This window comes from Nicotiana attenuata, chromosome 3, assembly GCF_001879085.1.
Source record: "Nicotiana attenuata strain UT chromosome 3, NIATTr2, whole genome shotgun sequence".
Lineage (NCBI taxonomy): Eukaryota > Viridiplantae > Streptophyta > Magnoliopsida > Solanales > Solanaceae > Nicotiana > Nicotiana attenuata.
In genome coordinates, this window is record NC_031991.1 from 18,661,077 (window position 1) to 18,685,574 (window position 24,498).

Sequence of the window (24,498 nt, forward strand, 5' to 3'; positions counted from 1 at the left end):
ACAGGGTTAGTTTAAGGGTTTGCAGTCATAACAGCCGAGGGCTTGTTATAGTTGTAGAGATTCAAGGCATGTCGTGAGGTTTTGCCCCAGGTCTCAAAACAACACGCCACAGTAGGGTACTCATGCCATGGTTCCGACACAGGTTGCTCTACAATTCCCCAGCCAGCTAGGGGTAGGGGTCAGGCGGTAAAAGGTGGTAGTCACTCCATTAGAGGTGGAGGCCAGCCAGGGAGAGGCCATCCGAGAGGAGGAGGTAAGATTGGTAGGGCTCAACCCCGTTGTTTTGCATTCCCAGCTAGGCCCGAGGCAAAGCCATTTGATGCGATCATCACAGGTATTGTTACGGTTTGCCATGGAGATGCATCAGTTTTATTTTGTCCGATCATATTTGTCATCCTATTTTGCTTTATATTTTGATGTCTCGCGATACTTTGAGTGCCCATGTGTATGTGTCTACCCCGTTGGTAATTCTATTAGGGTAGACTGTGTATATCGTGCTTGTTTGGTCACTATCCAGAGCTCTATGACTAGGGTGGACCTTCTATTGCTTGATATGGTAGACTTTGATGTAATTTTAGGCATGGAGTTATTGTCACCGTATCATGCTATCTTGGGTTGTCACGCCAAGACTATGATGTTAGCCATGCCAGGGTTGCCTTGATTGGAGTGGAGAGGGACTCCTGGCCATTCCACTAGTAGGGTCATTTCTTATGTGAAGGCTCAGGGTATGGTAGAGAAGGGGTGTCTCGCGTATCTGGACTATATCCATGATTCTAGTGCTGAGGTTCCATCCATGGATTTGGTTCTAGTTGTGCGTGAGTTTCTAGAGGTGTTTCCTACAGATGTGTCGGGGATGCCACCCGATAGAGATATCAATTTCGTCATTGACCTGGTTACGGCCAGTCAGCCTATTTCTATTCTACCATACCGTATGGCCACAATTGAGTTGAAAGAATTGAAGGAGTAGTTGCAGGATTTGCTGGACAAGGGATTCATTAGACCTAGTGCCTTGCCTTGGGGTGCACTGGTGGTTTTTGTGAAGAAAAAGGATGGATCGATGCAGATGTGCATAGATTATCGAAAGTGGAACAAGTTCACTATCAAGAACAAGTATCTGGTGCCGAAGATTGATGACTTATTTGACCAGCTTTAGGGTGCCAAGGTGTTTTTGAAGATTGATTTGAGGTCAGACTACCATCAAGTGATGATTAGGGCATCGAATTTCCCTAAGATAACTTTTCGGACTCGGTATGATCACTATGAGTTTTTGGTGATGTCATTTGGCTTGACTAATGCCCAATAGCCTTTATGGATTTGATGAACAATGTGTTCAAGCCCTACTTGATTCCTTTGTGATTATCTTTATTGACGATATTTTAGTTCACTCCTGCAGTCGAGAGTAGCATGATCAGCATCTCCGGATCTTACTTCAGATTCTATGGGGTCATCAGTTATATGCCAATTTTTTAAAGCGTGAGTCTTGCTTGGACTCGATTTCCTTTTTAGGCCATGTTGTTTCTTTCGAGGGCATTAAGGTACATCCTAAGAAGCTTGAGGGAGTTTAGAACTGTCTTAGACCTATTTTACCATAGAGATTTAGAGCTTCCTGGTTTTGGTGGGTTGCTATTGCCGGTTTATAGAGGGGTTTTCATCTATCTAAGCCTCATTGACCAAGTTACCTAGAAAGGTGTTCTTTTCAGATGGTCCGATAAGTGTAAGTTGAGCTTTCAAAAGCACAAGACTGCATTGACCACATCTCAGTGTTGGTGTTACCTACATGTTTGGGATATTATACTATGTATTATGATGCGTCACGTATTGCACTTGGCACGGTATTGATGCAAGACGGTAGGGTGACTGCCTACGCGTCTCAGCAAATGAAGTTTTAGGAAAAGAATTACCCTCTGCATGACTTAGAGTTGGAACCATTGCTCACGTGCTAAAAATTTGGAGACGCTATCTATACGGCAATCCATGTGAGCTCGATACCGACCATCAGAGTCTCCAGCACTTTTTCAAGCAGAAAGACCTTAATTTGAGGCAGTGGAGATGGTTAGAGTTATTAAAAGACAATGATATCAGCATATTGTATCATCCGAGGAAGGCCAATGTAGTGGTCGATGCATTGAGTAGGAAGGCTAAGATCATGGGTAGTTTGGCATATTTACCTGTGTGGAGAGGCCACTAGCAATGAATGTTCAGGCTTTGGCCAATCGATTTATGAGATTGGATGTTTCGGAGCCTAATCGGGTTCTCACTTGTGTCGTGGCACAGTCTTTGTTGTTGGAGCATATGAAGGCTCACCAGTTTGATGATCCTCACTTGTTGGTGTTGAAAGACATGGTGCATGGGGGTAGTGCTATGGAGGTTGTGATTGGTGATGATGGTGTTCTGCTCCTTCAAGGCCGGATTTGTGTTCCAAATTTTGATGGGTTGAGAGAGTTGATTCTTGAGGAGGCTCATAGTCCGCGCTATTCCATTCACCCATGTGTCACGAAGATGTACTGTGACTTGAAACAACACTATTGATGGTGGAGAATGAAGAAAGATTCTATTGCTTATGTCTCTCGATTTTTGGACTCTCAACTGGTGAAATACGAGCATTAGAAACCAGATAGATTGACCCATATACTGGAGATACTGGAGTGAAAGTGGGTGCGCATCACTATGGATTTTGTGGTAGGCTTACCACGGACCTTGAGGAAGTATGATGTAGTCTAGGTTATTATGGACCGGTTGACTAATTTCTCGCACTTCATTCCGGTGATGATTTCTAATTCTTCAGAGCAGTTGGCTCATATTTACATCCAGGAGATTATCTTCCTGCACGACGTGCCCATTTCTATCATTTCTGACCAAGGCACGCAGTTCATACTGCAATTTTGGAAGGTCGTGTAGCGTGAGTTGGGCATGCGAGTCAAGTTGAGTATTGCGTCTCATCCTAAGATGGATGGACAGTCCGAGCGCAATTCTGTTCTTGGAGGACATGTTACGTGCCTCTGTTATTGATTGGAGTTTCATGGGATCAATTTCTACTGCTTATTGAGTTTGCCTACAACAACAATTACTACTCAAGTATTCAGATTGCTCTGTACGAGGCCATATATGGGAGCCGATTTCGTTCGTAAATTGGTTGGTTTGAGCATGGAGAGGCTAGCTTATTGGGCACTAATTTCGTTCGTGATTCTACGTATAAGGTTAAGGTGATTTAGGAGCGACTTTGTACGAATTGGTCCAGGCAGAAGAGTTATGCAGACCAGGAGGTTTGAGATGTGGTTTACACGACGGGTGAGAAGGTTCTTCTCCGTGCATCGCCTATGAAGGGCGTGATGCAGTTTTGGAAGAAGGGCATGTTGAGCCCGAGGTTTATTGGCCCATTAGATATCTTGGAAAGAGTTGGGCAGGTTACTTGTAGGCTAGCATTATCTCCTAGCCTAGAGGAGGTACATCCAGTATTTTAAATTTTCATGCTTCAAAAGTACGAGTAGGACAACTCACTTATTTTGGACTTTAGCACGGTGTACCTTGATGAATCTGACCTATGAGGAGGAGCCAGTGACTATTCTAGACCGACAGGTTCATAAGTTGAGATCCAAAAATTTCTCTTCTGTGAAAGTGCAAGGGAGAGGTCAGCCGATTGAGGAGGCTACGTGGGCATTCGAGTCCGATATGCAGAGTACATACCCCCACCCTTTTACTAGTCTAGGCTTTTCGATGTCCGTTCGAGGACAAACGTTTCTTTTAGAGATGGAAAATGTGATGACCCAATAGTCCGTTTTGAGTACTAGCCTTAATTTCAGTGTTTGAGACCTCCCTTAGCTTCATTTGATATTTATCGATTTACGTGCGTGTTCCATGTCATTTTATGGAAAGCTTTTATATAAAATTTTGATGAAAATGTGGTTTTTTTTACTTAAAATGAAGCGAAAGTTCACCACGGTCAACATTTTTGATAAATGACCTCGGATCAATGTTTTGACAATTTTGGTAGGTTCGTATGATATTTTTGGACTTCTACACACATTTGGTTGGTGTCCAGGGTGACCCGAACACGTTTCGGCGCATTACGTGAAAAGTTGTAGAAATTGTATTTTCAAGTTGAAATTTTGAGTTTTGATGATCGAATCTTGTTATTTGATGTTATTTTGGTGAATTAAGGTAGCGAGAAAGTTCTTAGGATATTATTACACTTGCGTGCATGTTCAGTTTGGAGATCAAGGGTTTCGGATGAGTATCATATGAGTTTGATTCGGTTTGCAATTGTAGGTGCTCAGCAGTTGCTGGTGCAAAGCTTCATATCTTGCATTTGCGAGGGCTGGCTCGCATTTTCAAGCTTTCTGTTTCGGTCACTAGATCACATATGTGATAAATGGATGCGAAGGCATATTCTCTTTTGCGAAGGAGGACCATTCACATTTGCAAACCTTTTGGTTGCATTTGTGATAAAAGGGCTAGGTTGGGTGCCTATGCATTTTCGAAGGTAGGTTCGCTTTCGCGGAGGAGTTTCATAAGCATTAGCGAACCTTTTGGTCGCACTTGCGATCCCTGAGCATTTTGGACAACTTCTCATATGCTCAGCTCAGCACGCATTTGCGATTGTGGGCAGGTCGCATTTGCGAGTATTTTGTCCCATTTGCAAGTTTTGGTTTTCTAGTGCACTGATCGCATTTGTAATGAGTATCTCTTATTTGCGTACATCGCATTTGCGAACAAGTGTTCGTAAATGTGACATCTCCAGCTAGGTAAAAGATTGGAAAATTGGGACATAGCTCATTCTACACCATTTTCAACCCTAAGCTCACTAAAGGCGGTTTTTGAAGAACTTTTTCTTTTTAAATTCGTTGGTAAGAATCAATAATTACTTTCAATCAATTTCAGTTACTTTTCATGTGTTTTGAATATCAAATCTTAGAATTTCGTAGTAAAAATTAGGATTTCTGAGTAGAATTTAGGATTTTTATAAAATTGAGATTTAGACCTCGAATTGGGGTTGAATTTTGAAACAAAATACATATCTGGGCTCGAGGGTGAATGGGTCATCGAGTTTTGGTTCGAATCTCGAATTTCGACCAGGTGGGCTCGGGCTGACTTTTGTTGACTTTTTCAAGAATGATCAAAATTAAACCTTTTTCATTCGTATGTAGTTTCTAATGATTATTTTGAATTATTTGATCAATAAATGGATAGATTCTCTTGGTTTGGAGCTTTTTCAAAAGGCAAAGTCGTGATTGATTGTTGACTTGGTTAAGGAGTGAGGTAATTATCGTGGTTAACTTTGACTTGAGATAATTCGAACTTGGTCTATTTGCTACGTGAATTATGTGTGGGGATGTCGTATATGAAAGTTAACGAATATATATGCATTGTCATTGGGTTGAAGCATGCTGGCGAAAATTATCTGTCACGATCCAATTCTCCAAAACCCGATCGTGATGGCGCCTGTCGTGAAGACAAGGCCAGCCAACAGAACAACAACGCCTCTTTTAACAGTTACTTAGCATGCATAAGTCTGAATCATAGATAATGAAATCATATTGCGGAATAAATGTGATAAAAACAGAGAACTCGTCCCGACTCAGCCCGAAATCGGGGTGTCACAAGTCACGAGCATCTAGAAGGATCTTTGATACAACTACAAGGCCTGTAATACATAGAATAAAATCTGGAATCAAAATGAAGAGATCTGGTGCCGCGAACGCTGGCGGTCACCTTGCTCAGCTACGATAGCAAATCCTCAACCAGCTCAAACCCGCTACCGGGTAAACCAATACCTGCATCTGCACGCGAGGTGCATGGAGTAAAGTGAGTACTCCAACTCAGTGAGTAATAAGGGTAAATAATAACTGAGCAGCAAGAAACCACGTAAAGCAAGTCATCATGCTATATAGAACAGTGTAACCCTTTGAGAAAACAGTGAAACCGTGTAAGCTTTAGAAATATCTGGCTCAGTTTAAAACCTCTCTCGAAAATATCTTTTTCCAACAGTTAAGCAAATGAATGCGGAACAAATAGTGCAAGTCAGCACACAAGTCAGCCCCTCGGGCACATCACTCCCTTAACAAATAACACCAGGGTATCAGGTAAACAGTGCAAGAAGTAGCATGGAAGCCATTGAAATGCGAGTGCTGAAATGTCATGACAATTAATACAAATAGGAACAAATGCATGAGTGCAATGCAATGCATATGACGGTACCCACTGCGGCGTGCAGCCCGAGCCATCCATATATTTAACGTCGACGGCGCTCACTGGGGGTGTGTACAGACTCCGGAGGGGCTCCTACAGCCCAAGTATCAAGCCATCTCGTGGCACCAACCAGGCCCTCGGCCTCAATATCAATACAATACCACTGCGGCGCGCAGCCCGAGCCATCCATATATCCAAGAATCACTATAGCACTGCTGCGGCGCGCAGCCCGATCCATGCTCAGTCCAGAAATGCACATAAGCCACTTGGAAAATATTAAAATAATGGTTCTCAGCTCAAAACGTCAATGAAATATTGTTTAAGTTTTCAAATCTTAGAAAAATGGCTGAGTTTGCAAAACAGTATTAAAACCCTGGACCGAGATCAAATAATATGCAAAGTAATGTGAAAATAGTGATATCAATCCCTGAAGGATTCACATAGTTGGCACGAAGCCCAAACATGGCAATCAGCCCAAATTATGATGATAACAAGTAGTTTCAGTCAAATACATAGTAATTTCATCAATCGGGACGGACCAAGTCACAATCCCCAACGGTGCTCTACCCCACGCTCGCTATCCGGTGTGCAAGTCACCTCCATACAGCACTCTGATGTGCACATCCGAGGTTCCAAACCCTCAGACTATCATTTACAATCATTACTCACCTCGAACCGGCAAAATCTCTAGCTCGCGACGCCTTTTCTCCTCAAATCGGCCTCCACGCACATCGAATCTATCCAACATCAGAGCGAATACGTCACAATATGCCAATGGGACAATACCCAATAAAAAACAATCGAAAAATAGAAAAATCTCGAAATTAGCAAAACCCGAGCCTCGGGCCCACTCCTCGAAAAATCAGAAAGTTAACATCAATGGATTCCTTACCTCGCCACGAGTCCATACATATCAAATTTACCAAAATCCGAGCTCCAATGCTCCCTCAAACTCCAATTTTCCATTTCAAAAGTCAAGCCCTAGTTCCTTCCATTTTTAATCAAATTTCCATGAATTTAGGTGTTGATTCTTCAATAAAATGATGATTCTAGGTCACGAGACTCACCTCCAATCAATTCCCGTCGAAACCCTCTTTAATTCTGTCCAATAGCTCACAAGCTCGCTTGAAAATGGTGGAAATAACATAAGCTTCGCGGAACAAAAATGAATATAAAACCCTTCCGGCTCCAGGGGTTTCCGCTTCTGTGGTCCCCATCCCCGCTTCCGCGATACCGCTTCTGCGGTTAATTTCCGCTTCTGCGGAATTCCATCTATAGCCCAAAATCGCTTCTGTGATTGTCCGTCCGCTTCTGTGGACACGCTTGTGCATAAAAGGTTCCACTTCTGCGGAACAGCCTTACTCAGCTCTTGACCGTTTTTGCGACCACCATTACACTTCTGCGGAACTGCTTCTGCGGTCCATTTCCGCAGAAGCGAACATATCAGATACTAGCTAAAAATCTGCCATTCCTCAACTCAAATTTCATCCTGTTAGCCATCAGAGATCACCCTGAGGCCCCCGGGACCTCAACCAAAAACACCAACATATCTTAGAACATCACCCAAACTTGTTCCAATCATCAAAACACCACGATTAACACTAAAAGCATCAAATTACATCAAATCCAAGCCTAAGTTCTTCAAATTCTTCCGAAACTCGCATTCGATCAAAAACCCAACCAAACGACGTCCGAATGACCTGAAATTTTGCACACATATCCAAAATCACCTAACAAAGCTACAACAACTCTCGAAATTCCATTCCGACCCTCGGATCAAAATCTCACCTATCAACCGGAATTCGCCAAAATACTAACTTCGCCAATTCAAGCCTAATTCTACACCGGACTTCCAAAACCAATTCTGATCATACTCCTAAGTCACAAATCATCCCCCGAAGCTAACCGAAACACCGAAAATCATATCCGAGTCCTCTAACTCATAAGTCAACGTCTGGTTGACTTTTCCAACTTAAGCCTTCTTAAAAGAGACTAAGTGTCTCATTTCCTACCAAAACCAATCCAAATCAACTGTAACACACCAAATACTGATAATGAAGCATGAAGAAGCATGAAATGAGGGAAACGGAGTGGTAACTCATGAGACGACGGGTCGGGTTGTCACATTATCTTATTGTACCATGTTGTTGCATTTGCTATGCCTTCCATGCCATAGATATATTGCTATTCCTTTAATTATTCGCTTCGTATTTACTATTTATTTTAAGTTGTTGGGTTTTTGAAAGTTGAATTTGCTTATCATATCACCATGGTTGAAGATAATTTTTTTCCCACCATGTTTAATTCTTTAGGTTGTTATTGATGCTTGTTGAGGAAGAGTGAAAAGTACGAAGGGTGTTGCCTGCCATACTTGCGTATTGTTATCGTTGATTGAGTAAATGTGAGAATGCATGAAGGATGATGTCATGCACTTGATAGCGTTATTATCATTATCGTGTGAGGATGAGAGTAAAAACATGAAGGGTGATGCCTTGTCATTGCATTATTATCATATGGTGAGGATGAGAGTAAAAGCACAAATGGTGATGTTGTGCCATTGCATTTATACTGTATGGTGAGGATGAAAGTAAAATCATGAAGGATAATGCCGCGGAATGTGATGATTTTATTGTTTTACTTGGTTCTCGGATTATGAATTTAGCTTGGCTGCTTCGTTGCTCATTTAAGAAAGAGTCTTACTTGGTGGTTTTGTATTTATTGTTCCGATTGTTACTCCCGTTTTCAAGCTCCCCCTCCCTCTATTGTTACTTTTAAATGTCTTACTTGTTATATATATATATATATATATATATATATATATATATATATATATATATATATATATATATATATCCACAGATTTTAGTAGGTGTCCTATCTTAGCCTCTTCACTACCTCCTCAGGTTAGGATCGACACTTATTGGGTACAATGGGTCGGTAGTACTCATACTACACTTGTGCACTTCTTGTGCAGATTTTGACGTTGGTACTAGCGGATTCCCTAGATGTACTTAGCGGATACCAGTCAGTGACTCGAGGTGGAGCTGCACCTCGTTCGTAGGCCTAACAAGTCACTTCCCTATTTTATTATACTGTTTTCTATTTTATTTCAGACATTGTTGTATTTTTTATGAAATCTCGTATTTAGCTGAATCTAGACACTCATGTACTTGTAACACCAGATCTCGGGGTGTTTTATGTTATGTTATTGACCAATATTAGTCTTTTATTGCTTTTCCTTATCTTATATTATTGGTTGTGTTGTCTTGCCTGACATGCGGTGTTTGGCACCACACGACCCCCCGGTTGATATTTCGGGTCGTGACATTATTGACTAGTAAGTGTCTAGACTTGAGCCTCGTCACTACTCCACCGAGGTTTGTCTTGATGCTTACTGGGTACCGCCCGTGGTGTACTCATACTATACTTTTGTAAATTTTTGTGCAGATCCGGGTACCCCTGAGCATGCTGGTCGTTAGTAAGCTGATTTCGAGATTTGCCGTGGAGACTTCATAGGCCTTGAAGTCACCTTCTGTTGCCTTTCTTATTACTGTGATTTGTATTCTAGAACAGTGATTGTTGATACTCAATTTTGCTCTCATATTTTTCCAAGTAGTATATATATTTTAAAAATGTCATTCTGCATCATTACTCATTTACAAGATTTATACAGTTATTTTTATAAATTTTGTCATGATTTTTAGAGCTTTAAAATTAATTTTCTTGCATTTAAATTACTTAAATATTTATTAATTATTCCTTAAATCATTTTATGATGACTTAATCATCAAAAATTACTATTTGCATCCACATACATATTTCGTAATATTTTTACTTCGTTTCACATAATTATATCTATATTTCTAAGCTATTTACATATTTTACAATAATAACCTATATTCTACACATAATTGTATTCATTATATTATTTAACTAAAATATCCTTTCTTATATTTTTCTAATATTAAGTTATTATTTTTAAGTATTTTGCTGCAAAAATAATATTTTTATCATTTATTAATCATTTTTATAATTTACTTTTGATAAATTTTATGTATTTAATCTATAGCCTTTTTTTAGTCAATTGCGGACTAAATCAAGGCCCAAACGCCCACACATCATAGCCAAATAATCACAAGCCCAAACCAAACCACCCTTTAATCGACCCGGTAGGTACCCATTTCACAGACCCGCCTTGTTCATTTTTAATCCTGGCCATTGATCTCTCAAGATCAACGGCACTTGTTCACTCTCCCTCTTTAATTAAACAAACTCACCCAAACCCTAACCCCATTACCCTGAGACCTCCACCCTAAATCCTCTCTACTCTCAAACCCTAGCCGCCTCACTCAAATCTCTTCCAAATCCGGTCAAATCATGGATTCTTCCTATGATTCTCTTACCTTTATATGGATTATCTCATCATTTCTTTCAAGACTATGGTGTTACATAGTACTTGCCTCAATATTGGCAAGCACCAATCCCCCAAATTGGGTGGCATCGCCTTCAACCTTTGAGATTTAAACGATATTTCGTCTATATTCACTCACTACCAGGATATATGGTCCGATTTAGTGAGATATTCGACCATCTGTGCTTTCCTTTTGAACGAGGGTTTACTTGATTTTCTCTTAAATTGATTTTGAACGATTTTGCATGCTTCTATTTCCTTATTTATATTCAATTAGTTATGTATCCTTGTTTGGATGCTGATTTTGGCTACTATATAAACCCTTCCCAATTTCCTTTTTTAAGAAGACCTAATTACTACTATTACTCTCACTATTCTCTTCTTTCACTCGTTCACTTATGATACACTCGAATACCTTCTAAAATTATTGAATTTTTGGCCGGCTGAAAGCCAAGGCCATAATACTGTCAAAACAACCTCCTCCGGTGCAAGAACTGCTCGGAGCCCTTCTCGAGGCTCTTGTGAACTGTAAAGCATCGGGGATTTGGGGTTCTCTTTCAATTGCTGCTACTGAATCACTACTAATATTCTAACCTCCTCAATCTTTTGCTCGCTTAACTTTGCTACTGGTTAGTGTCCTCGAGTCTTATACTTTTAACTATTTTCCTTTCTGTTTGTCTATGATATGTGTGTTCTATGTGCTAATGTTGTTTAAACTTTGTAAGCATGGTTCAGTTTCCTTGCTATTCATGGATCCTTGATACTGTATTCTTTACTGCCATTATATTGTTTAAACAATCCTTTGTAGTTTCATGTTCTTTATTAGTTGAATTCTGTAGGCTTCAATACATGTAATACGCTTTCATTATCAGAATGGATTCCAGTTTTCTTAAGTGATTCTAGACTAATGTGTTTTCCCTACCTTGTCCTATATTTTTATGTTTCTGTTCTAGACCTTGTTAAGTTCTTCTTGCCCAACATGATAGATCTCTGAGGCTGTATTGATTAGCTAAAGCATGTGCCCATGCCATTGAAGTTCTATTGTATGTTTGGTTTGTTAATCTCATGTCTTCAGAATGGCTTCTAAGGCAAATTTCTATGTTCGTTTTCCTTCTGTCTAGGTAATTGGTACGAATGATTATGCTTGTATGTCATCTTAAGTGATATATATTCTCATGAGTTAGGACACTGTTGTAGTCTGTTGTAGACCATGCTACTAGTTTATTGCTATACTGCTTGTGGTCATGTTAGGCTCACATATTAGAAATCTTCATGTGAAATTGCATATCCCTCTAACTATAATTATTTTGAATAAGGCTCACTTGTTTAAAGTCTTTTCTGACCAATTTTGGTTAATATCTTGTGCAAAACTTAATTTTTTGAAACTTAGCATGTGTGTGTTTGTCCTGTTATCTCAATAGACTTGCTTCATAAGACTTCTTAATGTGTAACTGTGTTCATCATGCTACACCATTTCCTTTGGTTGAATGATTGCTCAACATCGTGTTAGTTCTTCTATGTCAAACTTGCTATTTTAAAGTTGTCCACCTAGTTGGCATGTTCCAGCCCTCTTGCTTGACAAATCATGTTCCCCTAGCTTCTAAGAATAATGATATATTTATGTAATCACTGTTAATAGACTTTAGGATTGTCAATTTGTTACCATATATAGTTTCTCCCTCTAAGCCTGGTACGAGTTTGTGTGTGGCCCTTGCGTTATGTAATTGATACACTCTCATGCTTGAGGTATGCTTGGATGTGGGTCTGTAGGTTGTGTGAAAAGTGAGCTTGCTAAAGGCCCAGGTGTTACTGGGTTATTTATCTTTTGGGCCTGCTCGGTTTATTGGGCCTGTAGTCTTTCAATATGTAATATTTGCACTTGTATTCATTGTTTTTGGGCCTGTAATAATTTATAAATAAAACAGATGGGAAAAGTAGTAAAATGGGGGTAGGGTACTCTAATTCTCACATAAATGGGTAGAAAGCATGCCTATAAGATCTATGTGGTCTACCTGCAATTTGCTTTACAGGCTTTTAATTTCATGTGTAGAAAGCATACATATAGGAGTCATGCGAACACACATAACTTAACTTGCCAAAATATATTATTTCAAGTATTTGCTGTACCTGTTTCGACTACTGTGCACTCCTAGATAACATGTCTATAGGGCGCAGCAATGCAATATTTTTACTTACTTAGATATCATGCCTATAAGAAACTCAAACACTTTAGCTGTTCAACCTAGGCCTTCTAATTCTTTAAGAGGTTTATCTAAAAGATTCGCAATATAACTAGGAAGACGTTTTAAATATCACACATGCCTAATGCCCGCACACTGTCAGAATATTTGTAAAAGGTGTTTCATTTGCTAGCATGCTTACTTCTATGCACTCTTAGATAATATGCCTATAGGATGCAACCAGGCAATACCTTTGATACTTTCGATTCTTTGGCTATAAAGATTAATAATCAATTAGCTGCTCCATAGTCCATATCATTTGTACTGCTTCGCTTAGATAGCATGCCTATAGGGATAAAACTATATAAAATCAATTTCAATTCCCGCCCTCCCCCCCTCTTTTTTTTTCATTGACATACTTGTATATGTACCCTTGTAACCATTAAGGATTTGTACCAATTTCATGTGTTATAATAAAACTCTTCAACTTTTATATTTTTCTGGTTTATTGATCACCTAGCTTAATTACATAATCCACATAGTATAATGTTCGGTCGGGACCCACAGTTGTGGACCTCGAAGAGTGTCTAACATCTTCTCTTTGAGGTAATTTGAGCTCTTACCCGATCTTCGGTGGCATTGACTAGTCAAACAAAGTTATTTGCAAACAAGTGCGCTAACGCACCTTAAAAATCATTAGGTGGCGACTTTCCTCTTTTAATACCTTCCTTTAAAAGAGTTGTCACACATCGAAACCCGCTTGCGTGGAAAGATGGGGCGCGACCGTGATGTTTTTTTTGTTGTTGAGATTTTCAGTGTATGTTCAGTAGAGCTTATGACTCCGTACTACCGACTTTGGGAATGTGTAATTATTGCTCATTTTGAATTATGTTTTATCATTTACTAGTTTATATTTAATAGTTACCTGGTTGAATCTGATAAATCTCAGCGTGAGTAAGGCTTACCTAGTCCTAGGGACTAGGTGCCATCACGATCCACAAGGTGGAATGTTAGGATGTGACAATTATCTGGAATAAATTTTCCAAGTTAATTATCCCACCGTTTGCGGTTGGAAATTGTAAAATATTATTTTACTTATCTTTTATTTTCTACACAAAAGTCAAGTTTGATTACATATCGATTGATTTCGATCGGAATATAGAAATTACAGATGCAAAATGGAATTCCCCGAATTTTGGCGCTAAATTTGCCGACCAGCTTCAGTCAGTTCAATTATAAAAAAAATGAAAACTATATTTTGGCCATTTCCGACCTAATGTGGACGATTTTTCCTTCGACATATTTCGGTCGAAAATCTGCGGACGTTTTTTGGGGATTTTCTAGTAGTAATGTGTAGTTATGAGTTAAATTGGTAATTTGGTTGAAGTATTAAGTAAATCCTAGAAGTGGATATCAATGATGATAGTTGGATGCAGTTAGGGAATTACTCCCACCGTTCACTTTCACATGGCACGTTTTGAATTTTTACGCCCCTAAAGAAATAATAAATGAAGTGCATAATTTACCATGATACCCATATTAATTAATGCATATTTTATTGAATTTGAGAAAATGATTTAAAATGAGTAATAAATAATGTGGGCATAACAGGCAATTTCTTTTTGTCTTCTCTTCATATGCGTAAAATGACAAGTAAAAATAAAAATTTATTATTAGTATACATGCCAAGAAAAATTGAACGGAGTGATATTATAGTAACACCAATGGCATTAATAGCATTTGAATGTAAGGTGTTGAGTCGGTAAACCAAGGTTTCACCATAATAAATGGAGAATTTACGGTTTGAGCGGTCTTGAACCAATGCCCAAGATATGATGAAATAAAGAGATGGTAGGCATGTGCTGATGGAATTGGCTTATAATTGTGCAGATTGATCATTGTTTAAAGGGAAAAGGGCCAAATATACCTCTCTCTTTTGATATATTGTTCATATTTACCCTCCGTTATACTATAAAGTCAAATCAACCCTAGAAGAGTTTTGAAATTTACCCTCTAACCTAACGGAAAGCCCCAAATACATTCTATTTAATACAATTCTTCCTCACAAATTAGTCATCTCCTTCGTGTGATCCTCCAGAGAAGAAAAAAGGTCCATATTAGAAATGGGAGTGTGGAGATACAATATAATTTTTCCCCTTATCTTTGGTTATGCTCCAACCATAATTGAAAGGCAGAATCCACAATTTATGGGTATATCTCCAACGGAATGAGGATGAGTGAAATACTTAAATAATTTGGAAAAAATTTATTTGATTATTTAGGTGGTTGAAATGCATTCGCTTGTCAAGTTGTTACCAATATTTATTGTCTTTTATGGATTACAGGCATAACATGACTGTAGGTATCCATGTAAATGCATTCCTTTTCGGATTTGGATTTGGTACGCCATTTGATACAAATTTTGCTGGCGCATGCACTTCTACATGAAATTTGTGACACATGATTCTTTAGTATTCTCTGAGAAATCCTTAATTAAAGGATCTGTCTAAATATATGTCAACCTTTAGAATATCGTTTCAAAGGAATATTTACTAGTGTTGTCATATGTCGAGCTTGAAAAGTCTTTCTGCTCTAAATAATCAAGTGGAACAAGAAATCAACTTGTCGATGGTATTTTCTTCTCTGGTAGAGCACACATAGGAGATAGTTAATTTGTGAGAAATTTTTTTAGTAAATACAAGGAATTTGAAATTTGGGGCTTTCCATTAGTTTAGAGGGTAAATTTGAAAACTTGGCTAACACGGTGAGGGTAGATTTGGCTTTTTAGTATAACGGAGGATAAATTTGAATAATATATCGAAGTAGAGGGGTAAATTTGAATTGTAAAGCTAATGTTGATTTAAGTTGAGGCTAAATCTTACTTGTGGCTTTTCTCCAAATGCATTATCTCATAATACGTTTTAAATGTGGGTTCGTGTTCGTGGGGCGAGCGGGCGAGCGGGCGCAGAGGTGGATTCAGGATTAAAATTTTAAGGTTTTTAGCATTGAACCAATTATAGTTTTAAGGTTATGTATCATATCTACTATTTTTATTATTTTAATAAATTCTTATAGATAAATTTTTACTCCGCGTCAAAAATTATATGGGTTCAATTGAACTTGTCGCTTGAACACTACATTAGCCCCTGAGCGGGTACGAGTTGCACTCTGTGTCATGATTGAACTGTGTTATACGTGCTACCTTGATTCTATATGATATGTCCAAAAGGACTTGCTATACATTTTGAATCAAAGTATTGCATATGTTGCATGTATTTATTTTCAAGACTGACCCTACATTGAGAATATCATAATATTATGACCTTTACATAATTCTAATGTTAAGTTCATGGTATGTTTTTGGATCTATCCTACATTTCGCAATGATAAGTGTTAAAGTGAAGTTTTCCGTGCAAAAATATTATATTAAGGCCAGTGGAGTTGTATTTGGAATATTTATGTAATTTAGGCCAATGATGCCATATTTATTATGAGAAATATTTTGAAAGTTGTCAAAGACGATTGAGAAGGGTAATTTATTGCCCTAATTGTTACACGTCTTGCCTATAAACTACACATGACGGTGTAAGATATTGCTAGTACTACTAGATGGTGGCTATGTATATTCTATCGACTAAAATAATTATGTACTTGGTACCTTCAGTTTGCTAGTAATCCCTTGTCTATCCATAAAATATTATGGTAGGATATAACCCCTAACCAATCGGGTAGATGATCGGAGGTCATGATATTAACATGGTGGTATATATTCCTATTAATGTCTAGGTAGTACTCCCGGTGTAAAAGATTTGTGTGTTTTGGTTATGACCATGGCCTGAGGAGCCCACATATGATTTCAAAGACTGGCTTTTAACTGTTGTTTATCCTCATAATCGGATAGTAATCAAATTTATAAGTGGTTTTAAGGATATGCGAATTAATTTGATACAAAACAATAAATTAAATTTGAATGAACGAGCAAAGGTACAATGAATTCAAACCACACGAGGACGAAGATTCCAGCCTTTAGTGTAACGTTCACACTCGACCCGAGCTCACAGTGGCCAATATTGATGAACAAGAAAAAAATCTTTTATAACAGTAAAAATGTGACGACCCAACCCGTCGTCTCATGTATTACAGCCCCGTTTCCCCAATTTATTGCTCTTTCATGTTATATTATCAGCAACTGGTGAGTTAGAGTTGAATTGAAGTGGTTGGATAGGATATGAGACACTTAGTCTCTTTAAGGAAGGTTTGGTTTAGAAAAAAGTCAATCGAACGCTGACTTATTAGTTAGAAGGCTCGGATGTGAATTCCGGTGATTCGGTTAGCTTTGGGAGGTGATTTGTGACTTAGGAGTGCGATCGGAAGTGATTTCGGAGGTCCGGAGTAGAATTAGGCTTGAATTGGCAAAGTTGGCATTTTGGCGAATTCCGGTGGATAGGTGAGATTTTGATCCGAGGGTCGGAATGGAATTCCGAGAGTTGCAGTAGCTCCGTTAGGTGATTTTGGATATGTGTACAAAATTTCAGGTCATTCGGAGGTGTTTTGGTCGGGTTTTTGATCGAATGCGTAATTCGGAAGTTTTTAAGAAACTTAGGCTTGAATTCGATGTGATTTGATGATTTTAGCGTCGTTTGATGTGTTTTGAGGATGAGAACAAGTTTGAATGAGGTTTTAGGATGTATTGGTGTTTTTGGTTGAGGTCCCGGGGGCCTCGGGGTGAATTCGGGTGGTTGAACGAGAGTTTTGAGGTGTGTTGCAGGTCTGTTGCTGCTGTCATCTGATATTTCCGCTTCTGCGGAAATGGACCGCAGAAGCGGGTGAGCGACCGCAGAAGCGGCCAGGCCTAGGTTAGGGAATTTTAGCAAAAGCGGAAGGATGGTCGCTTCAGCGGGTCCGCATAAGTGGATATTTTACCGCAGAAGCGGTTGTTGAGAGAACCGCAGAAGCGCATCTGGAGTCGCATAAGCGAAAAGGGGCGGTTTTAATGAAAACCGCTTAAGCGGACTTCTGACTGTAGAAGCGGTCCCGCATAAGCGGAAGCGGGACCACAGAAGCGAAAAACAACTGTTACAGAAGGGTTTAAAATATTAAATTTCATCCGCGAACAAGAGTTGGTTTCTACCATTTTTAAGCAACTGGAGAGCTTTGGGCGAGAATTTGTTTTGACTGAGAATCAATTGGAGGTAAGTCTCTTGGCCTAATTATTCGAGTTTATGGTAGAAATTACATGTAAATTGTAGAAAATTCATCAAAAAACGGGTCAAGCTAGGGCTTGAAAAGTTGTGATGTAAAAACGGATTTTGAAAGGGCATTTGAACTCCGATTTTGGTAAAATTTGTATGTGTAGACTCGTGGCGAGACGAGGAATCCAGTGATTAGCCAACTTAGTGAATTTTGGTGTGTTTCGAGTCTTTTCTATTGAGTTATGTTTCTTTAGCCTATTGTAATGTATTCGTTGTGGTCTTAATCAGATTCGGCATGCGAAGAGGTTGATTCGAAAGGCAAAGGCATAGCGAGCTAGACTTGTGGCCGACTTGAGTTGAGTAATAGATGTAGATGATGACCTGAGGGTTTGAAACCCCGGTATATCACATTGTGACGCTATATTGAGGCGAGACACGTACTCTATGACGAGTGCAGGGTCGATTGTGACTGGGGATTGTGACCTAGTCCGTTCCGATTGATGTTCGTACTGTGTTCTTGACTAGAAATTGTTTGGTAATCATCGTACTTGGATTTTATGAATATGTTCATTTGCATCCTTCAGGGTTCCTTATCACTGCTTCCATGATGCTTAGCATATTTCATGATATCAATCCTGAGTTAGACACTGCCTCGAAATATTTAGTAAATAAATAAAGGTTTAAACACTTAGCTCTATAATTCCTAATAATTGAAACTAAAATGAACAATTTGACTGTGCCCGAGTGGCTTGCATGCATATATATATCTGGACTGAGTGTGGATCGGGCTGCACGCCGCAGCGAATGCTACGATGATATTGCGCTTGGGCTGTAGGAGCCCCTCCGGAGTCTGAACCCCCACAGTGAGCGCGGGTACCCAAATGGATTGGGCTGCGCGCCGCAGCGGTCATGTGCATTGCATTGCATTCATGCATTTTATATCTGTTGGTCTTAATTGTCATTGTCTGCTGTTGTTTCATCATTTAACGTGCTGAATCGTTGATTATAGCTTTATATTGTAATATTTCGGGATTTCTTTCTTTCAGTCATTATATATGTTTATTACTCACTGAGTTGGAAGTACTCACTTTACTCCCTGCACCATGTGTGCAGATTCAGGTGCTCCGGAGACTTAGTGGAGCTGTTTGCTGTTTTCGTGAAGTTTATTTTCAGGAGTTGTTGAGGTAGCTGCCTGACGTCCGCAGGACCCGACTCCTCCCCTTTATTTCATTTATCTTTCCATATCCTAGACTTCTTTATTACTATGGATATATTACTCTGTTACATCTAGAGGCTCTAGACTCGTGACTCCAGATCTATTGGGGAATGTTTGGATATTCGTTATTATTTTCCGTACTATTTTATTTAGATTCGGATTAGAACCTTGATATTTGCTATTTTAATAATATTATTTGTTAACGGATTGCGTATATGGGTTGAGAGTATTTAATTGCTCGGGCTTGCCTAGCATTAGTGTTGGGCGCCATCACGACCGGGATTGGGGTCGTGACAAGTTGGTATCGGAGCCTAGGTTACTAGGCCTCGCGAGTCATGAGCCGGTTTAGTAGAGTCTCGCGGAACGGTACGGGGACGCCTGTACTTCTCCTCGAGAGGCTGCAGAACCTTTAGGAAAACTCCATATTCTTGAAATTCTTGTCATGCGGCTTTGTGATTCGAGAACTAAATCTCTATATTCTATTCTCTCGCAGATGGCGAGAACTCGTGCTACCGGACGCGATGGTCGACCACCAGTACCACCCACTAGAGGCCGTGGACGCGGTCGTGGTCGTGGTCGAGGTAGGGCAGCAGAGACAGCACCTGCTGACCCACCAGCTGCCACAGTTCAGGACCAGACACCAGTTGTCGATGTCCCAGCAGCACCTGTGCAGGCACCAGCAGTGCCTATTGCTATTCCTGGTCTTCAGGAGACTTTGGCACAGATACTATTAGTTTGTACTGGCCTGGCTCAGGTGGTCTCAGCTTCTACTGCAGCAGCTGCTTCCCAGACCGGAGGAGGACATCAGACCCCTGTTGCTCACACACCTGAGCAGGTTGCCCAGGGATTTCAGACACCGGAAGCAGCCATAGCTCCGCCAGTTGCTCCAGTTGCTCCAGTTGCACCAGTTGCACCAGTTCCAGCCTATGGAGTTCCAGCTATGCCGGACGATGAGCAGCCTCGTCTTGAGAGATTCGGCAGGCTTCAGCCTCCGACGTTCAGCGGTGCTGAGGGCGAGGATGCCCAGGGTTTTCTGGATAAGTGTCAGCGTATGCTTCGCACTGCAAGATCTTAGAGTCGAGTGTTGTGGCTTTTACTACTTTCCAGTTCTCAGGGTCTGCATTCACCTGGTGGGAGGACTTCGAGAGGCGTAGGCCGGTTGGTGCAGCACCCCTTACATGGCAGCAATTCTCCACTCTCTTTCTTGAGAAGTACGTACCGCAGTCTCACAGGGAGGAGCTGCGTTGTCAGTTCGAGTGGTTGGTTCAGGGGGACATGTCTGTGACCCACTACGAGTTGAGATTCACGCAGCTAGCTCGGCATGCCACTTGGATGATCCCGACATATCGGGAAAGGATTAGGAGGTTCGTGGATGGCCTCAACTATCCACTCCGCATTTTGATGACCAGAGAGAGGGTTATGGGTGCCTCGTTTGAGGAGGTAGTTGACATGGCTCGAGAGATTGAGACGGTTCGCCGTCGGGAGCATGAGGAGAGAGAGGCAAGAGGCCTCGAAGTTCAGGTAGTTTCAGTGGTGCTCCGTCTAGGGGCCAGTTCCAGTGTGGCAGAGGCCGTTCCTTCAGGCCTCCTCAGTCAGGTCGTCCAGAGTACAGTGGGGCCTCTTCAGGCCGTGGTCATTAGGGATTTCAGCAGGGCCAGACTTCACTTAGTGCCCTTCCAGCTCAGAGCTCTACACCTGCCTCTTCAGCCCAGGGTTCTTCAGCAACGAGGGGTTTCCATCAGTCCCCTTCTCCAGCGCCGGGTAGTTGCTACGAATGCGGTGAGTTCGGTCATATGAGGAGACAGTGTCCTCGGCGTTGTGGTAGTCAGTCTCAATAGAGGGATCAGCCCTCATCTTCTGCTCCTGTTTCATCAGCACCCGCCCAGTCAGCTAGGGGTGGAGGTCAGGTAGCCAGGGACCGCCCCAGGGGTGGAGGCCGTACTGGCGATGGTCAGGCTCGATTCTATGCTCTTCCGGACAGGAAGGACGCCATTGCCTCAGATGCTGTTATCACATGTATTATCTCAGTCTGCCGCAGAGATGCCTCTGTCTTATTTGATCCCGGATCTACCTATTCCTATGTATCTTCATATTTTGCTCATCACCTGGGTACTACCCGAGGTTGTCTTGCTTTGCCTGTTCATGTATCTACCCCGGTGGGTGATACTATCATTGTAGATCATGTATACCGATCCTGTTTAGTGACTATTGGGGGTCTGGAGACCCGAGTTGACTTATTGCTGTTGAGCATGGTTGATTTTGATGTTATTCTGGGTATGGATTGGTTATCTCCGTACCATGCTATTCTGGACTGTCATGCTAAGACAGTTACGTTGGCTATTCCGGGTATTCCGAGGATTGAGTGGCGTGGTACGACTGATTATGTTCCCAGCAGGGTGATTTCTTTTCTAAAGGCCCAGCGGATGGTTGGGAAAGGTTGTCTATCTTATTTGGCTTTCGTGAGAGATATTGGAGCTGAGACTCCTAGTCTTGATTCCGTCCCCGTCGTGAGGGACTTCCCTGATGTGTTTCCAGCAGACCTGCCGGGCATGCCACCGGACAGGGACATTGATTTTGGTATTGATCTGGTGCCGGGCACTAAGCCCATCTCTATTCCTCCGTATCGCATGGCACCAGCAGAGTTGAAAGAACTAAAGGATCAGCTTCAGGAACTCCTAGATAAGGGGTTTATTCGTCCTAGTGTGTCACCGTGGGGTGCACCGGTTCTATTTGTAAAGAAGAAAGATGGCACAATGAGGATGTGCATTGATTACAGACAGTTGAACAAGGTGACAGTGAAGAACAAGTATCCACTACCTCGTATTGACGATTTGTTTGACCAGCTCAAGGGGGCAAGGGTATTCTCGAAGATTGATCTCGTTCAGGCTATCACCAGCTGAAGATCAGGGATTCGGATATTATGAAGACTGCCTTCAGGACTAGATATGGGCACTATGAGTTCCTGGTTATGCCTTTTGGGCTGACTAATGCCCTAGCCGCGTTCATGCACTTGATGAACAGCGTATTTCGGTCGTATCTGGATTCATTTGTTATCGTTTTTATTGATGATATCCTAGTGTACTCGCGTAGCCAGGAGGAGCATGCTCAGCACTTGAGAGTGGTGTTACAGAGGTTGAGGGAGAAGAAGCTTTATGCAAAGTTCTCCAAATGTGAGTTTTGGCTTGGGTCTGTAGCTTTTCTGGGACACGTGGTGTCCAGTGATGGTATTCAAGTTGATCCAAAGAAGGTAGAGGCGGTGCAGAGTTGGCCCAGACCGTCCTCAGCCACGGAGATTCAAAGTTTCCTCGGTTTGGCAGGTTGTTATCGCCGGTTCGTCACGGGGTTTTTCTCTATTGCTTCGCCCTTGACTAAGTTGACGCAGAAAGGTGCACCATTCGTATTGTCAGACGAGTGCGAGGAGAGCTTTCAGAACCTCAAGACAGCTTTGACCATAGCTCCAGTGTTAGTTTTGCCATCAGCCTCAGGTTCTTACACTGTGTATTGTGATGCTTCGAGAGTTGGGATCGGATGTGTGTTGATGCAGGAGGGTAGAGTTATTGCATATGCTTCTCGTCAGTTGAAGCCTTATGAGCAGAATTACCCCCTACATGATTTGGAGTTGGCTGCTATAGTACATGCGTTGAAGATTTGGAGGCACTACTTATATGGCGTATCTTGTGAGGTATATACCGATCATCGCAGCCTTCAGCATTTGTTCGAACAGAAGGATCTTAATTTGAGGCAGCGGAGGTGGCTTGAGTTACTCAAGGACTATGATATTACCATTTTGTATCATCCGGGGAAGGCCAACGTAGTGGCCGATGCGTTAAGCCGGAAGGCGGTCAGTATAGGTAGCTTGGCGTACATTCCAGTTAGGGAGAGGCCCTTTGCAGTTGATGTTCAGGCTTTGGCCAATCGGATGGTGAGGTTAGATATTTCGGAGCCTAGTCGAGTGTTGGCTTATGTAGTTTCTCGGTCTTCCTTGTATGACCGCATCAGAGAGCACCAGTATGATGATTCACATTTGCTTGTCCTTAAGGACAGGGTTCAACACGATGATGCCAGAGATGTGACTATTGATGATGATGGCGTGATGAGGATGCAGGGCCGGATTTGCATGCCCAATGTGGATGGGCTTCGGGAGTTGACATTAGAGGAGGCCCACAGCTCATGGTATTCCATTCATCCGGGTGCCGCGAAGATGTATCAGGATTTGAGGCAGCATTACTAGTGGAGGAGAATGAAGAAAGATATAGTGAGTTATGTAGCTCGGTGCCTCAACTGTCAGCAGGTCAAATATGAGCATCAGAGACCCGGTGGTGTACTTCAGCGGATAGATATTCCCGAGTGGAAGTGGGAGAGGATTACTATGGATTTTGTGAGTGGTCTCCCTCGTACCTCGAAGAAGTTTGATTCGATTTGAGTGATTGTGGATCGGCTGACCAAGTCCGCGCACTTCATTCCGGTGTGTACTACATATTTTTCGGAGCGGTTGGCAGAGATTTTCATCCGGGAGATTGTTAGGTTGCATGGGGTCCCAGTTTCTATCATCTCGGATAGGGGCACTCAGTTTACTTCCCATTTCTGGAAGACTTTTCAGCAAGAATTGGGTACACAGGTAGAGCTGAGCACAACATTTCATCCCCAGACGGACGGGCAGTCCGAGCGTACCATTCAGATATTGGAGGACATGTTGTGTGCCTGTGTTATTGATTTTGGAGGTTCTTGGGCTGAGTTCTTGCCACTTGCAGAGTTCGCGTACAACAACAGTTATCAGTCCAGCATTCAGATGGCACCATATGAGGCCTTATATGGGAGACGGTGTAGATCTCCGGTTGGTTGGTTTGAGCCCGGCGAGTCTAGACTATTGGGGACAGAGTTGGTTCAGGATGCCTTAGAGAGGGTGAAAGTGATCCAGGAGAGACTTCGTACAGCTCAGTCGCGTCAGAAGAGTTATGCGGACCGGAAGGTTCGAGACGTATCCTACATGGTGGGCGAGAAGGTCTTGTTGAAGGTTTCGCCTATGAAGGGCGTTATGAGATTTGGAAAGAAAGTAAAGTTGAGTCCACGGTTCATTAGCCCTTTTGAGATACTTAGGAGAGTTGGGGAGGTGGCCTACATGCTTGCTTTGCCACCCAGCTTGTCGGGAGTCCACCCGGCATTTCATGTTTCTATGCTTCGGAAGTATGTTGGGGACCCGTCCCATGTGTTAGACTTCAGCACGGTTCAGTTGGATGATGACTTGACTTATGATGTGGAGCCAGTGGATATTTTGGGTCGTCAGGTTCGGAGATTGAGATCAAAGGATATAGC

The 24,498-nt window shown here is 41.5% G+C and overlaps 1 pseudogene; it reads left to right on the forward strand.

Annotated features, from left to right (window-relative positions):
* Positions 21,945–22,351, forward strand: LOC109224719 (annotated as a pseudogene).